The sequence below is a fragment of the Rissa tridactyla genome, chromosome 6 (assembly GCF_028500815.1).
Source record: "Rissa tridactyla isolate bRisTri1 chromosome 6, bRisTri1.patW.cur.20221130, whole genome shotgun sequence".
NCBI lineage: Eukaryota > Metazoa > Chordata > Aves > Charadriiformes > Laridae > Rissa > Rissa tridactyla.
Window position 1 is genome coordinate 36,341,147 of NC_071471.1, and position 16,269 is coordinate 36,357,415.

At 49.8% G+C, this 16,269-nt stretch overlaps 1 protein-coding gene and 1 long non-coding RNA gene across 6 annotated transcripts in view; one reads left to right on the plus strand and one right to left on the minus strand.

The window, feature by feature from the left end:
• Positions 1-16,269, minus strand: part of PCBD1 (pterin-4 alpha-carbinolamine dehydratase 1) — a 213,649-nt gene that overhangs the window by 92,348 nt on the left and 105,032 nt on the right. The window lies entirely within an intron of this gene.
• LOC128910947 (uncharacterized) overlaps positions 1-16,269 on the plus strand; it is a 132,576-nt gene that overhangs the window by 45,101 nt on the left and 71,206 nt on the right. For all 5 annotated transcript variants that reach the window (XR_008466945.1, XR_008466943.1, XR_008466947.1 and 2 more), the window contains one exon: positions 304-427. This is a non-coding gene — a long non-coding RNA (uncharacterized LOC128910947). The remainder of the gene's footprint in view (positions 1-303; positions 428-16,269) is intronic.

Consider the following 16,269-nt stretch of genomic DNA (forward strand, 5'->3'; position numbering starts at 1 on the left):
TGCGCGTAAGGGGAAGGTGACTCAATAAGGGAAGAGAAGGAAGATCACGTCGGGGTATTAATGTCCTCACCTGCTCACCAAAGTGAAAAAACCCTGGCAGTGACTAGGGGACATCCGCATGTTAATTGAGAAGCTGAAATACATTCATTTAACACTCCTTGCCCAGAGAGTAAATGTTTCATCCTACTGACTTGTTTGTATGCCTGTTTTATTTTGTGCTCTTTAACAAGGGGGGGGGGGGGGGGGAAGATACAGCCAAAATACTCGCTGTAAATAATTCAGCCAGCTCTGTTCTCTTCTTAGGGTGGTGGATACATTTGAAGACGTGGTTCGGGCTGTGCCCCCTCTCTCCGAGGCGCACCTTAAAGTTGGCTTTCAGCTTGGCGTGACGTGATGAGAGATGACATCGCATTGTTCTTGGGACAGGGTAGGGGAAAAAGAGCTGAAAAGGAACTGTGAAATTCATGGCTTGGCACGGTTGAAAGATCCCAATGGGAGGGACGGGGCTTTCTCGGCAGAGCAAGGCAGGTGTACCGCTGATGCAGAGAGCCGCTAATGCATCTCCAGTTTAGTCCAAACCTTCCTCTCCCAGTACCTTGAACTGGGAAGCGCAGAACTGGCTAAAGAGACCCAGGGAGTTGTCCCGAACCCACAGCTTCAGTCTGCGTCCTTTTCTGTTGGTGGACGAAAGTCCTGGGCTGCCCAAAGCCTGCCACCTAACCGGTGTCAGTTGTTTCTCATTGTTCCCCCCATGCAAACGACACCAGTGGGGACAGCTGCCTAAAGCCAGCTTGGCAGAACGGCCGTGGAAATATTCACTGCGTGGAAAAAATCAAGGCTTTTTTTTTTTTCCCTCTAAGTAGTAGATAGAAAGTTAGCTCCGTTCCTGGAATTGTTTTTGAAATAACTCCTAGTCAAAGTATCCTCATTTGAAGGATCCAGGACTGTAAGAGGGGACAGATATGACTTGTTTTGTCCAGCCAGAGTTGAAGCTGTTGATCTTGGCAAGGAAGTCTCTTGCCCTGGGGCACCCAAACTAGAGCTCCCCTCTCCTAGGCTGCACCTTCCCCTCTGGAGCGTGCGACAGGGTGCTGAGCGCATGATCTCCTGCACCAAGGCTGAGCGTGTCCTAGATCCTTTACCTCCCTTTGGAAAGGAGGTTCTAACACCTTGGCTACAACAGGATCCTGGCTCTGGTCAGCAGAGACACCCTGAGTGCCCAGCAAATCTCCATCCCGGGCTGCGCCAGGATGGTGGCAGAGGCATCTCTTTGGGGTGAAATGGTGGTGGTAAGCAACATGCAGCCTTTGGCTGGTGCCTCCTTCCCACTGGGATGAGCAGGTCCTACCCCACGCCTTGTCATTCCTGCTTGCCTTTTAACCCAGTGAGTTCTTCTCTCCTGGCTCTGTAAAGGTAATAGGTTCTGGCAGATGGTGGGAGGAATAGGAAGAACGGTAGCCTGATGAGCGCTGAAGAGACCATCTCAGTAACTTGGGATGATCTTCCCAGCGTGACCAGTCAGGCCAGGTCTGGCAGGGCCACGCCGTTTCCTCGTTACTGTGCCTACGGAGAACTCAGATGTCCAACCTCAACTATCAGTATTTTGCGTTTCCAAGGCAACCCCGGCTTTAACAGCCTTCATAATGACATCATTTGGTTGAAATGAGCTTGCATGATCTTTTGATTACCACTGCAAGTATAAATTAGGTTACTCTGCCCACCCCCAGCCACTTGAAAAATAAATGCATTGGAGGGATGGGGAGGGAAAAAAAACCCTCCTCGGAAGAGGGTAAATGGAAAAATCAATTTTTACATTAATGGAGTCCTCGTTCAGCATTTCTTCTCTTTATAGATTTAGATAACAGTGATATCTTAGTTTCACAGAGCAAAGAAATTAATTACTTACTAATGGCGCAATTCAGAAATTAATTTATGTTATCCATTTAAATGTGTCATTATTAATCAATTTAAAGGTAGGGACTTGTAAGCCAGCACCATCTGGACTGACTTATGTCGCTGGAGGACTCCCCCTGCCCCTTCCCTGCCTGCAGGTTGTTGCACCTTCAAGTGCTCTGGCATGCCTGATGCCAGGAAAAAAAAGGGGATTCCTCGGATTCTGATGCACGAGTCCATCTTTGATACGTTTTCCTTGGTACGGGCCAGTGTCGGGGTGCTGCAAAGGTTTTAAGGCTCTTTTCCTAATTAAGTTACTCGAATTCCCGGTCTGAGGTTCAATCGTTTGGTGTTTTTTTTCCCCATTTGAAGAGGTGACGTACAGGAAGAGGATGCGGTCTCCCTGTGGCAGCTGCCTTGTGGAATTATTTTGCCGCTGGATTCCCAGCAGGTCTTGGCCACGTCGGGGGGTCTAGGACACCATGGGCTCCCTACCAGGCTTGGGATGGGGCAGCTGCCTTAGGAGGGGGATAATGAAATCGTCACGGATCTCATTATCTTGCTTTGACTGCTGCGTTTAGATAGGAAGAGGTAGTATATTGCACAGGGCTCTTTCTGAGCAGGACTTGTCCCAGGCTGAAAAGGGGAACCCCGTGCATGCAGCAAGTCACGAATAAACAAAAAAGCGCCGCTCAAATTCTCCTCAAAACACCTGCAATTTCACTGTATTGCCGCTTTCCATACCTGGCCGCCTGGCCTTTCCCTGGCAGGCAGGAGTCTGATCTATTGCTTTACGCTGTTTGTGTTATTAATGCCTCCAAAAAAATCTTGGATCTGCCACATCTTTCTCCGTGCGCTCCTTGGAGTGAATGGCAGCGCTGATGATTTGGGAAGAATGTCTGTATTTCGACTCTGTTTAGGCTGCTCATACAAGGGTGTGATAGCCCTTCCTTCCCTGTAATGATAGACTGTCATGCTAATTTTGATGCTACGCCGCTGTAAAATAGAGGGATGTGAAAGCCTGCCTCTTGCGAGCCTACCGTGGTACCTATCTATCTGTATCTGTATTTATATACAGGTTATTTCTTTCTTCTCCCTCCCACCCCCTCCCCCTTTTAAAGTAATGCTTGCCTTTAACATCTGCTGTAGTGATAATGCTTCTTTATTAGGTCTGGAGAAGTTTAGACGTGTGCCGACGGTAAACCAAAGCCTTTACCTAGCTAAAAGGGTTTCAGATTAGTTTCACGTTGTTTTTCGGTGTTTTGTTTTTCAAACCAGTTACTGCCCTGCTGCCCACATCAGGCAAATTTCAGCCTGGAAGTTCTCTTTGTTGAGCTAAAATCCTTTCTCTATGAAACACTGATCACCCAGGGCTAGAGGTAAGTAAGCAGCAGGTTGCAGAATTAATCAAGAAATCATTTAGCACCTGCAAATAAATACTTGTATCTGAAGTCTTCATTTTTATTATTTTTTTTCTCCGCTCCCCCTTTTTTTCTGGTTAAATCTCTGGCTTCAGAGCAGAAGGACTGGGGAGAAACGGCTGAGATTTAACAATTCAGTTTGACTTTGCGCCAGAGCAGATGAGGGAGCATCCTCACCCTGCCTTTGGCCAGCTCTGCTTGGGGGTCACCAACTCACGACAGCTGGGAGGTGACCCAGAGCTGGGAGCCAGTGACAATATCCCTCTTCCTACCCTTCCCAAAGTGCTTCCGTGCCTATGCATGACAGGACGACTTCAGCTCATCCTGGCTCGTGCCTTTTTGGAGCCAAAGAAAGCCAAAAGGTATCACACCATCTAGCGCATCCTTTGAACCTCCTGCACCCAGGAGTAAGGAGCATTTTTTTTTGTGATTCCTACCAAGCAACAATCCACTTCTCCCATCTCTCCCTCTCATGACTCTCCATAAGTCATGAGATAACCTTGGCAGCGGGTTTACTGCCTGGGCTCTGGAGGGTTTGATGTAGGAGTCAAGTCTTTATTCATTGCCAAGCAGAAGAAAAAAAAAAAAGTAGTGAAAAAAATGTTAGAATATATAGCATTCAAAAGCTTTTTGCTTTCTCTGATGTAGAAATTGTCAAGGAAAGATAAACCCAAGTTAAAAACCTTGACTTTCTGATGTTTACTGCTGATTATCTCCACCCAATTTTCAGAATCCTTGTCCCTTTTTAGGATGAGAAAAAAGCAGTCTGGGGCACTGGCAGTCTGGTTTTTATTCATTTTCCTCCTCTTCCCTTCACCTCCTTGTCCAGTAGCCGCAGAATACCTTTGCTACGTTTCCTTCTGGTGCCCTAGACTTACATGGAGGCATGCTCTGATCTTTTTTTGGATGTGCTGACAGCAGCTCCGTAAAATTAGGGTCTAGGTCCTTGGTTGCTCTTACAGCTACAACCTGCTGAATTAATTTTGAATTGCCCTCACAATCCCGATCCACAGACTCCTCAGATCCTTAGGGTCTGGCAGGGATCTTCTCTTCCAAAATACAGCCTGTGCTACCACCTGCGACAGGGTTTAGTCTCAAGGTCCTCTTATACCCCCAGCTTTTGCATCTGCCCCTTGTGTTGGATGGAGGATGCATTGCTGATGTCAGTGACACACAAGGAAGTCAGTGACAATGTTAGGCTTGCCCAAAGAATCATGGAATGGTTTGGGTTGGAAGGGACCCTTAAAGATCGTCTCATTCCATCCCCCTGCCCTGGGCAGGGACACCTCCCACCAGACCAGCTTGCTCCAAGCCCCGTCCAACCTGGCCTTGAACACCTCCAGGGATGGGGCAGCCACAGCTTCTCTGGGCAACCTGGGCCAGTGTCCCACCACCCTCACAGCAAAGAATTTCTTCCTCAGATCTCATCTAGATGTCCCCTCTTTCAGTTTAAAACCGTTCCCCCTCGTCCCATGGCTCCCCTCCCTGACCCAGAGTCCCTCCCCAGCTTTCCTGGAGCCCCTTTAGGGACTGTAAGGGGCTCTGAGGTCTCCCCGGAGCCTTCTCTTCTCCAGGCCGAACCCCCCCAGCTCTCTCAGCCTGTCCTCACAGCAGAGGGGCTCCAGCCCTCCCAGCATCTTCGGGACCTCCTCTTGACTCACTCCAACAGGTCCATGTCCTTCCTGGGCTGAGGACTCCAAAGTTGGACACAGGACTCCAGGTGGTGTCTCAGCAGAGCAGAGGGGCAGAGTCACTTCCCTCAAGCCAATACCAGAAAAAATTATTCCTAAAACAGTGGTAGCGTGAGGACAACGCGTTGGTGTAAGCCACCCTGCTACTGTTTATAGGCTGCAAGCAGAGTTTTGCAGACAGAGCTGCTCTTCCCGTGTGTCCATCCCTGCCGTGGCCTGACGGAGCCTACAAGGGAAGGGGTAAGGTCACAGACAAGCCATCCTCTGCCCTCTGCAGCCAGGTCCTTGCCCTCGGGTGCTTGCTGTCACCAAGGTTTGAAGTTTTAATGCAGGAGGAGGTTTGGCGTTTGAGCCACGCTGAGTGATGAGCTGTCTCTGGGCTGGGCAGCGTGCCCTTTACCCGGCAGTCCCGGGGCTGGAGGTGGTGGTGGTTGGGTTACTGCCGTGGCCTCGGTGGGCACGGCCACCCCATCGCTGCTGCCTGCCCGTGTGGAGGAGGATGGCAGGGGCGTTTCTGCACCATTGTGTGTCACCTGGAGGAGAGGGGGTGTGGGGAAGGGCTGCCCAGCGAGCGCGGTGCTGGCGCTGTTTCAGCCGCCTGGCTGGAAGCTCTCCAGAGGCAGGGAAGATGCATGAAGAGGTGAGAGAGGAAGCAGAAAATAAACCGGCAGCGAGCCCTGCCTGGGAAGCGCCATGCCGGCAAACAGAGCCTGGGTCCGCAAGAGCGGGTGGCTGCACCTCTTGACTCAACAACTTTTCTGCTGGGAGTGGAAGTAGGTTTTATGGTCCTCGTTGCCCGTCTCTCTCTGCCGTTCTGTTAAATGAAGTCCTGCTGCAGGGCTATAATCTTGCGCGGCCAGGAGGCTTTGGAAATGCCGCTCATCTCCTCCTGCCATGGGTGTCATCATTGCTGCAAGGACCAGATCTCGGTAGAGCTTAGTCTCCCTAATCCCGTCCTGTCCCCGGTGACAGCCGCAGTGGTGCAGAGCAGAGCCCCGTGGCAGGGGGGCTTAGGGCCATTTGCTCCCAATCTGAAGCTAATCCCTAGAGATGCTAACTGGCTTAAGACCCGAAAATAGGGTCTTTTTATGACTTTCCAAGCCATTCCTTTCTCTCCGTCTAGCCTTAACAATGTAATCCACAGGGTCTTCATACCACAAACCAGTCTTCCCCGCTCCCCAGCTGCAACGTTGAACCTAGCAGATGTTATCCACTGTGGCAGCCTGGGGCTACACCTTGAAAATAAGAACCAGGACCCCGTAATTCAAGCTATTAAAATGTGGGAACAAGATCCCCAGTAAGACAATGAAACGTCTCAGCCTGAAAATGGGCTGACACGTGGAAAAAGAGGAGTCCGTCGTGAATACCCCTCAGGACAGCGCTGTTCCCTCGCCCTGTTGCAATGAAGGCCTCTCATTCATCTTCAGGATGGGTGAGCGCAAGACACAACAAAGCCTCCCAGCCGCAAATGATGCGCCACCAGAAGGAATGTTATGGGGGGCAGGTGGAGGGGGCTGGAGATAATGTCCTGGAAGCACATCACTTCTTTCCCTTCTATAACTTACTTGGACAACTCGGGTCCTTGCCGGCTCTTCTGGTCCAGTGCTGCTGTGGGGTTCCCACGATCTCCTCCTGCTTCCAAGACGATCTTTCAGCCGAACTCCGGCTCCCGAGTGATCAGCAATCAGCCCGGCTAATCAAGCCATCTTCCCTTGCTGTTAATTACTCTGAGAAGAGGGTTTTTGCCAAGCCAGTTGCTTTATCCTTTCCTGGCTGCTTCTAAGGGCAGGGTCCCGCTGCAGTGGGACAGCAGCCCATGAACTTCATCTGCTAAGAGGCAGTAGGCATCGCTAACACCATTTTGGCCCGCACGGCTAATTATCTTGCACGAAATGAGAGTCCAGTTGGTGCAAGTAGCTGAAGCACAGAGGGCGGCTCAGCACCGAGTAAGTGATGGGTTGGTACAGCAGCTGCCAAAAGCATCAGCCTGAGCTGCAGGTTCACGGGTCTGTGAATGCAACTTGTCTTCCTGTAGGGAGAAGAGGGAGGGGGAAAGGATGGCTGAAGGAGGGAGAAACTTGGAAGATGGTTCAGCTGGAACCCGGCCCCTTCAAGTGACAGTGATGAATGTTGCATACTTTGCCACTAAGCAGGCCGAACATGTGGTAGGTGTCTACCAACGTTTCCTCTGAAGGCACTTGTCTCATAAAAATGAGTTCTTCAGCGTATTTGACAAATCTTGATTGATTTTCATCCTGCCTACCTTTCTGGTCCCTGCCTCTCACAAAATCATAGTGTACGTGAGAGCTTCCTCCAAGACAAAATCGCCTCTGGAGCAGCATTAGCATCAGCGAGAGGAAGAGCTGGGACCAGATCCTTTTGCTGTGGATCTTCTTGCCCGCCATGCACCCCACTCTGCCTCCAATGCTGATGTCCTCCCGGTATCTTCAGCACCCTCTGGCTCTAGCTGTCAGCCGGTTAAGCTACATCCTTGCAAAAGTTTTAGTATAAACTCACTTTGGTGCAGCTATTCACCCTTCTAGGACACCGGAGAGGAGGCTTGTGGAGGGATGGAGTTACAGAGGGACACAACTGCGCCTGCAGGAGCAGCGCTAAACGCCCACAAGTGATGAAAAGTTTTATTAAGCACAAATAGTCTTAAATTCAGACGCTGAGCAAGCCGGGCTGGGAAAGGAGAAGTCAGAGAGACAGGATCATCTTCCATGGGCAGGGTGTGACTGGGCAGCTAGGGAGCCTTGTTCCCATCTCAGAAGAGATGAGGGTGCAGAGCACCCATCAGCAGCCCATAGCCAGGAAAAAATATTTACATTGATAGCAGGTGCTGTATTTTCATATATAAACCTTACAATTTATCCATGAGAAAGAGTCCTGTGTTGAATTAATAATATAGGTTATCAACATGTAGAGGTAATACGAGGAAAAGCTTCCTTCCAGCGCATCCATCTCCTTTCATCTCACCCAAAGCTCATCTCCCTCAGAGGTATTAGGTGGTACTGACGAAGAGAGGGCCCCTTTTTAAACACTGGCATTTTAAAACCAGTTGTATGTCCTCAAAGTTACAAGACAGGTGCAGGAAAATACAGCATTTGCGAAACATTCTTCAATTGATAAGCAATTTAGCAGTAGAGTACCCTCTCTGGGAAGATGCAGCTAGAGGAAGCACCTTAAGAAGTTGAAAGGTACACCTGGATCCACTTAAATGAAAGGCTCTTGTTAGGGAGGTCTAATTGGGCTGCCTTAGTTAGCCCACCTGTGAGCAGTTTCACGGCTGCAAGAACTTATAAAAGCAGGAGTGAGGCATTCGTGAAGTTTTGGGCTGTGTTCTGGAAGCTGAAGTTAGAGGAAACTTGAAGACTTGGGCTAGCAGGTAAGGAAATGTTTGGAGATTGCGGGCGTGGGAGCAGATTTCAGCTAGTTGGTTTCTCAGAGGGCTGCTGCTCTGTTAAGAAATTCCTCTGTTTCAACTTGAGGTACAGATGCGAGTAAAGAGGCTGAGCTAGATGCGGTGTTTTTGGAGTCCTCCAGGGCTGGGAACGGGCTGTCTTTTCTCTCACAAACAAATACTTTTGGGAATGAGCTTGGATCTAGGGCGCTCTGTTGCGGGATGCAGATGAAACGGTGTTTATCGCTGTATTTCTCAAAGAGATTAAATGAAATGTGGAGCAAGAGACGCTTACCTGGAGAGCCGAAGGCTCTGAAAGTGGCAACAACTCTTGCAAAACTTCTTTAGAAAGGACTTTGCGGTGCAAGCGGGGCTTCTGCTGGGTAAAAATGCTGGATGTGCTGCAAAAATGCTACTCGGTTCGGCCTTCTAGGAAAATGGCTGTAAGGACAGAAGTGACTATCTGTTTTGGTTTTTTTTTTTTTTTTTTAACTTCTCATTTATAGCCCAAAATGCATTAGTTCAGTTAAATTTCTTCAGTGTAATGTCATGCTGGCTGGCTGGCAAGCCTATGGTGCTGTGCATCGTGTTATTCTGCTTCCCTCTTGGATTGCAAGCCTGTCTGATAAATTCCTGGTGACTTCTGCTTGTCCATGCACCCCTGGGCACCCTGCTCTCACCTCCGGATCCAAGACCTTCCTCTCCAATCCTGGGCCTCCCTGCAGTCGAGTCCGGCACGGGAGAGCTCTGCCTGGGTGCCAGTGGCAACCAGCAGCCTGAGAATACGTGGCCACCACCGGGAGGTGGATTTTGGGGCAACTGAATCTGGATGCTGAGCAAGTAGCTGGATTTTACTTGTTCAGATCTGGTAGCTAGTACAGCGTTTGAGAAACTTGGGTGTTTTTACATCTGTGGGATTGAAGGCAGAGTCCTGTATCTCTTCGTTGTTGGTGTCTTGACTGCTGCTCGAGGTCCTTGCTAAACTAATTTTAGAGAAATTCCCATCCGTGCTCCAGACTCCTCTGCTGATAGTGGGGTTGCCTGTATTTTCGTGGCCGTCGCAGCCCTGTTTGCAGCTGCATGTTGCCCTTTTTTTAAAAAAAAAATAAAAAAAATCCTCTTTTTCTTTTTTTTTTTTTTTTTTTTTTTTTTTGGTGTGGCATCATGCAAGCAATGCAAAGCCTGTCTTGCTTTCCCAGCGACAGACTCATAAATTGAGTTTTCCTGCAGGAGCAGGGATACCCTCTCAGCCATGAACATGTGATCCCAGCCATGTGATCCCAGCCATGAAAAGTGGTGTTCAAAATCAAAGATGATGAAATCTTTTCATTAAAAAAAAATATAAAATCGGACTGACTACCGCTATCTCTTCTCTGTTTTCCCCCCGTCCCCGAGAGCTCTCTGTGAATTCCCCTCTGAGCAGGTCTGTCGGTTTGCGGTACATGGGGCAGCACTTGTGATAATTTATCTTCAGTTATTTTATTTCTGCTGGTTTCTGAGCTAATAACAAGTGATGAGGGCTCATCTCCTGCTCTGGGCACCTTCCCATTACTTAACTAACAATTAATAAACCAGATAATGGAGTGTTTCTCCCACACAGGAATAAATACTCACTCTATTAAACTGCGGCAATGCAGCATCTCCAGTCTGTTCGGAAACTGCTGCTGGAGCACAATTCGGTGGCCCGCTTACAAAGAGGTTTTTCTCCCAGCTTGCGAGATGAAAATGGAGCTTGGTTTAGTGGGGTCCGGGCTGGATCGGGTGCAGTTCCTCGCCCACTTGGGCTAGGGGATCCTGGGAATTGCGTTTCCCTGGGAAACCCGCCGCCCATGGGCATTTGCGTTGGGGCTGTTGAGGGATGCTCGGCAGGGGGAGAGGGGCAGGCTGGCTCGTGGTGTGTCAGAGCCCGTCCGTGGGCGGCAGTGGGTCTGTTTGTTTGCGATACACTTCTTTAATTGCCGGAGCATCGGAAGGGTGCTCTTTTATTAGAGTGCGTATATACATCAAAGTAAATACATTAACTCCGTATAAATATTTAGCTGCCGAAAAACATCTAATTAAGAGTTCTCACCAGCAGGCATCCAATTACTTATCTTGGCAGCCTCTCCTGTCCCCTCCTCTTCCCCCACTCCCTGCGTGTCCCGGAAGGTGAGGAGGAGGAGGATGGCTTCCCCACGCTGCCGGGATGACACAGAGAAGACCTGTGCTCCTGTGACCGGCCTCGTGTGCTCTCCCTCATCCCGAGAACAGGCTCCGTGCACCTCTTGGATGAGCCTTGGGCTGTTGGATGAGACGGGGAGGAGTCCTTGGGGATTGATGTACCACGCTGGCACGACTGTCGCACCTGGGGACCTCTGACAACCCGCTGTGCCATCAGCCCTGCGCTCCAGCATCGCATAAGCCAGACCGCAAAGTCCCTCAGCATGCAGTTGTCCTTTTAAATATCCTTTCCCCCATCCCCTTCTCCCCCTGCCACTGAATCTTTTGATTGTTTCACCTCAATCCGTCCTTTCAAAGGCTAACCCCTGCAGAATATTGCTGGTGGCGGTGCATACTTTTCTGACATCCAGAAGTGCGCTAGACCACTGAGCTGCCATTTGGAGAGATCAAATGATTCCCGTGGCTTTAAAATTATGACACTAGCCTTGAGGGCTGGAGGAAGTGGATAGTCATAAGCTGAAAGCTGCCCCTTTGAAGTTTGGGATTTCTGGAGATGTCATCTTTTATATATATCACCAGCCAGGTTGCTTTTCATTTTGTTTGAGTGTTATTCTTGTCTAGATTCTTAGAGAGCGAGACCTTACTTCAAGGCGGAAGGGATGATGAGAAAGATATATGAGCCCAGACGCTTGTGCATTACGTGTCCCTTTGAAATATAATAGTTCAACTTTTCCAGAAATAACAATATGCTAACGCCTTGCGCGTTTGTACACAGCGCTTCTCTCCTGGGTGGGTGGAGATCGGAAGATCCCCGAGCTGTGGGGGAGAAAATCTGCGCCTGGTCTGGTGTGACTTGTGCCAAAGCTGAGCCTGGTGTCCAGCCAGAGGTACGTTCCCGAAGTCATGGAGTGGCTCAGTGTCAAAATCTCTTTGTCAAGGGGCTTGCCTGGCCGTCCCTATCTAATGGGGATGGTCACTGATGGCGGTGGTGGTGCGATAGCAAACGCTGACACGGAACAAGGAGAGCTCTCCGTGCCTTTTCTGGTGGACACCCAGCCCCCCTGAGCATCACTACTTCTAGTTTTGTGGAAGGACTACTGAAAAAATCACTCAAAGGCACTTAAGCGAACTGAAGGGCAGTGTTTCAAAGGACTCTGTGTGTTTTCTCAGCTGGGGGTTGTCTCCTCCCCTCCATCCCTCATATTAAAAACTGGGGAACTTACTGAAGCATGATGTGCCATCAGCTGGGACTGTGACAGGTACAGGTTAGGCCGGAGAAGCCTTTCCTCTCCTTAGAAGAAAAGAAAAAAACAATCTATCTTTCACTTCTGTGCTGTTATCACTGTTTGCTGCCCATCCTAAAATGGTCCAGCCACGGTGTAAGATTGTCCAATGTGTTTTGTGAAAACCCACCCCTGTTTTGCTGCCTCTTGGCCGTGGTGCCGATGTCCCTGTCTTCTTCTGGCATCAAGCTGTTGAGGGCCCTGCTCCCTGCGTTGCTATCTTTTTTTCCCCCTCCATCTTTCACCTTTTCTTATGCTAGGGCACTTTTACGGGAGTAATTATTAGTGTTCTCATGGGTAACAGCTGATCCAGGGCGGGAGAGGAGCCGCTCTGCGTCCCGCAGCATCTGTCCTTCCCGTCCGCTGGGTCATCAGCCCTGGGCTGTTGCTGCGGGAATGGAGCCTCCCCTCAATCCAGTGCAAGTGTTTCTTGGCTAAAAAAAACCAACAAACCTCATTTGAAGGTGGTGTGGCTTGATAACGAGCCACCTCCTGCTTCTCAAAATCTTTGCCTCATCAAGAAGTGCTCCTGGCCGGACGCTGCAAGAAAGCAGGCTCTGCCTGCATCGATACGGGCTTAAAAATGTGCTGTAGCCAAACAGGACAGACTAAACTAATTTTTTCCTTGCTGGCCGTGACCTAGATAGCGTGTCGGAAGGGACCTCTGCGGCCGTGGTCCGTGGTAGCGGTGGCAGGTGAGCGGGCAGAAGGAGCTGCAGCGGCCAAGGCTGCGCAGAGACTCCCCCGTCAGGCTCCCACATACATCAATGTCTTGTGCCTGGGAGGAACTCTTGGGCAAAAAAAAAAAAATAAAAAAAATCCCCTCGCACACAGAGCAGTGACAGATCTGGATTGTCTGGAGAAGATGAAATAATTTATAAGCTTTGGTTTAATGTTCCTGTTTCTTTCCCCTCCCCACCCCCCCCCCCCCTACAGCTGCCACCTCCCCACCTTCTGTCACCGTTGCCTAAATGAATTTACAAGGAAAAGAAAATAGTTCTCGCTAATGTTCTCGCACAAATGAAACATTAGCCAGAGAGACAAAAAAGAAAATAATTGATTGTGAAAGCAAACCCCCTCTGAGACAGTCTGAGCATTATCAGGAGCAGCCTGGGAGAGGAACTGGGGGAAACGGGAGAGGGGAGGAGGAGGAGAACGGAGCGGGCTGGAACAACAAATGTAGCGTTTATGATAATTATCCGCATTTTAATCCCCGTTTCCAACCAAGCATTCCCTTCCTTTAATTAGTTCTCGATTAGAAGGAGATTATCTAATAAATTGTACAAATAAAGAGCGGGTTATCTTTGCGGTGTTCCTGCACACGAAGTTCTCAATGGATGGGGACGCAGGGACAGGCTCGGAGAGGGGTGAGAGCACGGAAAAACCTTGCTTGGCTTTTCCCTCGTTCCCTTGGCTGCAAATATTGGCCGTCCCTGGCATTAGCGATGCGGCCAGTCAAGTAAATCCGTAATTAAACTGAATTAGCATGTACTTGGAAGTTTTACATGCACAGACACAAAGAATGTTCCTGCTTGGAGCGTTTCCAGTATGATTTACAGGGGGGGCAGGGGCAGAAAAACCAAATAAAACCTTATACTTTATTTAAAAAAATACTTCGCTGAAGGTGGTTCTGGGCTTTTTACCATGCTGTGTGCTTAGAGAGTGTAATTTGGGGTTTCTGGGTGGCTGGTTGGACAGGACCTCCTTGGTTTAGCAGGTCACCTTTGGAAGTGGCGCGTGGAAAGTCCCCTCTGCGTTGGTGCGTGTGTCACATCGATGGTGCTGTGCTGAGGGCTCTGGGTGCTGTAGGCAGGAATTGGACAGGTGAAGTCAACGCAGGCAGCTTAACCCACGCTGGGGCTTCATCAGGATCCCTTGCCCTGCCTGGGGAGGCCTTTCCTCTTGTCTGCCATCGCGCATCCTCGCTGCTGACCTGAGCTGGCCGGCTGGGATCCCTCCACAGGCAGCGATTGGAAATGGGTGCCCCTGGGGTGAGATTCTTCTGGGCTCTTTTTGATTGTAGGAGAGGAGCGTGTGGTTCTTCTCCATTATTTATTGTGGGGGGGAGGATTGTATAGCAGCTTTCATGGCCGCAGTGACATCCTGAACGTCTACAGCGGGACAAGTGCGTCTCTGCCGTGGTTTCCGTAGTAGGTGGTTTCCACTCCTCATCTCTCTAGTTTGCTCGATGCTAGAGTTTTTGCTGGCCCTTGCAAAGCGCTGAGCCAGTTCTCAAGCTGAGTGTCCCAGCGTTTGGAAGTGTGCTAGGTGGAGGTTAAAAGGTAGTCAGGACTTCTGCTCTTGGGGGGACGGCCTCTTAGCGGATACAACTTTGATTTTGCGCTTGGGCAAGATGTAGAGTAGATCAGTCCACGGAGCCTCGCTAGCTTCTTTTGTCAACTGATAATGAGTGCTCTGTGCTGTTTTGTGAGGTTTTCAGAGTCAGTGGGAGACGCGCTGTGGTGGGGGCACATATTATGTTATGTTTGCCCCCTGCATGATTTTTAGTTGTCCCCCCCTCAGGTGCATAGGAGTGCACTGGCTGTTGAGATGGGACTTGTGGTCAAACACCTTCTGCCGTCTTAGCCCAACTGCTTGGAGTTGCTTTTCAAAGGCTGTGTGTGACCCCTTCGTGCCGAGCCAGCAGAGAGCAGGGTTTTGACTCTCACCTCCACCACAAAGTGTAGCAGGACACTGAACTCTTCAGCTTCTTAGAAAATTTCTTCATTTCTTCGGGCAGCAAGCGCTTTCCGGAATCGTGTCTGAGTTAATGAGTAGTGTCGGCGTTGGCGAGGAGGTGGAGTGCCTCCATGCGCTTACGATGAAATACAGCAGGGTGGGTTTGAAGGTGAGATCCAGTGCGTTGGCGATGAGGAGGCTCCGGGATGCCTCCGTTGGCAGGGGAGCCAGGTTGTGCAGTCGCGCTGGGGTCTGGCTCCACCCTTTCGAATGATTTTTCTAGACCGGTGGTCGAGCAGTCGATAGTTCCGTTGTCTGGTTTCAATCCGACTTGTCAGGGGAGTAGAGATCTTGAAGACAACAAGTTCGTGCGTGCTCCTGCCAGCGCAGATAAATCAGTCTGTAGCACCCTCTGACATTCGTTGCCGTTGCCTCTTGAGCGTAGACTGATGGTGGTTGGGTGGTGTCCTCCAACCTGCTGTTGCAGGACTGAGGGATTTTGGCAGCATCTTGTGATGTCTCCCCCACATACCGTATTGCGACCGGGTTTGTCCAACCTGGGGTGTAATAAGAAATTCCGATCAAATATGAGAAAAAACTTCTTTACGGTGAGGGTGCCAGAGCACTGGAACAGGCTGCCCAGGGAGGTTGTGGGGTCCCCTTCTCTGGAGACTTTCAAGACCTTCCTGGATGCAGCCATGAGTGATGTGCTCTGGGCAATTCTGCTTTAGCAGGGGGGTTGGACTAGATGATCTCTAGAGGTCCCTTCCAACTCTGAAAAATTCCATGATTTAAATTCCGTGATTCCAGTAAAGGTTGGCGGGGGGAGCCTGGCAGAAGCGGGGGTGAGAGGTTGGGCAGTGTCTCTCTGGGTTTGTCAGAGTGTGTATTTCAGTCAAGGACGCGTCCTGCGTGTGGATCTGCCCAAAGTGACCTCCCTATCGATCGAGGTAGTCGATAGGCAGCTACTTAAGAATAAAGTTCCATTTTCTTTTCTTATTTCTTCTTCTTCTTCACTTTAATTATCTAAGATAGATAAGCAGCTGCAGGCCAATTAGAAAACAATTAGCCGCTGTAATCAATGCTGGCATGGAAAAAGGGGGAGGGTGGGCCTAGAAGCTGAAGAAATGCCTTAAAACAGAGCGCCGAGGTAACACTATATGCAACTCCATCCTTGAAAGCCCTTTGTCTTAACTTCTCCGAGGTAAAGAGCCAGAAGGGCCTGTGCAGCGAGGAGTTTCAGACAGAAATGAGACAAACAGGTTGAAAAGAGTATGGAAACCTATTGCATGCCCCCCAAGAAGGGCAGAGTTAAGGACTTGAGGATGGCCTATGGAGGGAGGACAACGGTGCTCTGATTTTTGAGTAATTCCTTTTCTTTTCCTGCGCCGCCTTCATCTGGGAGAAAACAATCCTGATTTTACGTAGGCGGGAATGGGCTCTGCGCTGGCTATTACTGCTCGCCAATGAGATCTTGTGGTTATAACAGATAGCTGGATGAAAATACCAACTCGGTTCTCAGTAGTTGTCAGAGGAAGTGAATAAAATGATAGGAATTATTAGAAAAGCAGAGAAAACAAAACAGCAAGCAGCGTTACACTGCGATAGTGGGTGCTTCCATGCCATGAATGCTGCTCTGGCCTGCCGCCTGCTCCGGGACAGATGGGGAAAGGTTCAGGGAGAAGCAAGAAAGATAATCGAGGTGTGGAAACGCTTCTTGCGCAGACAAGCTAAAGAGG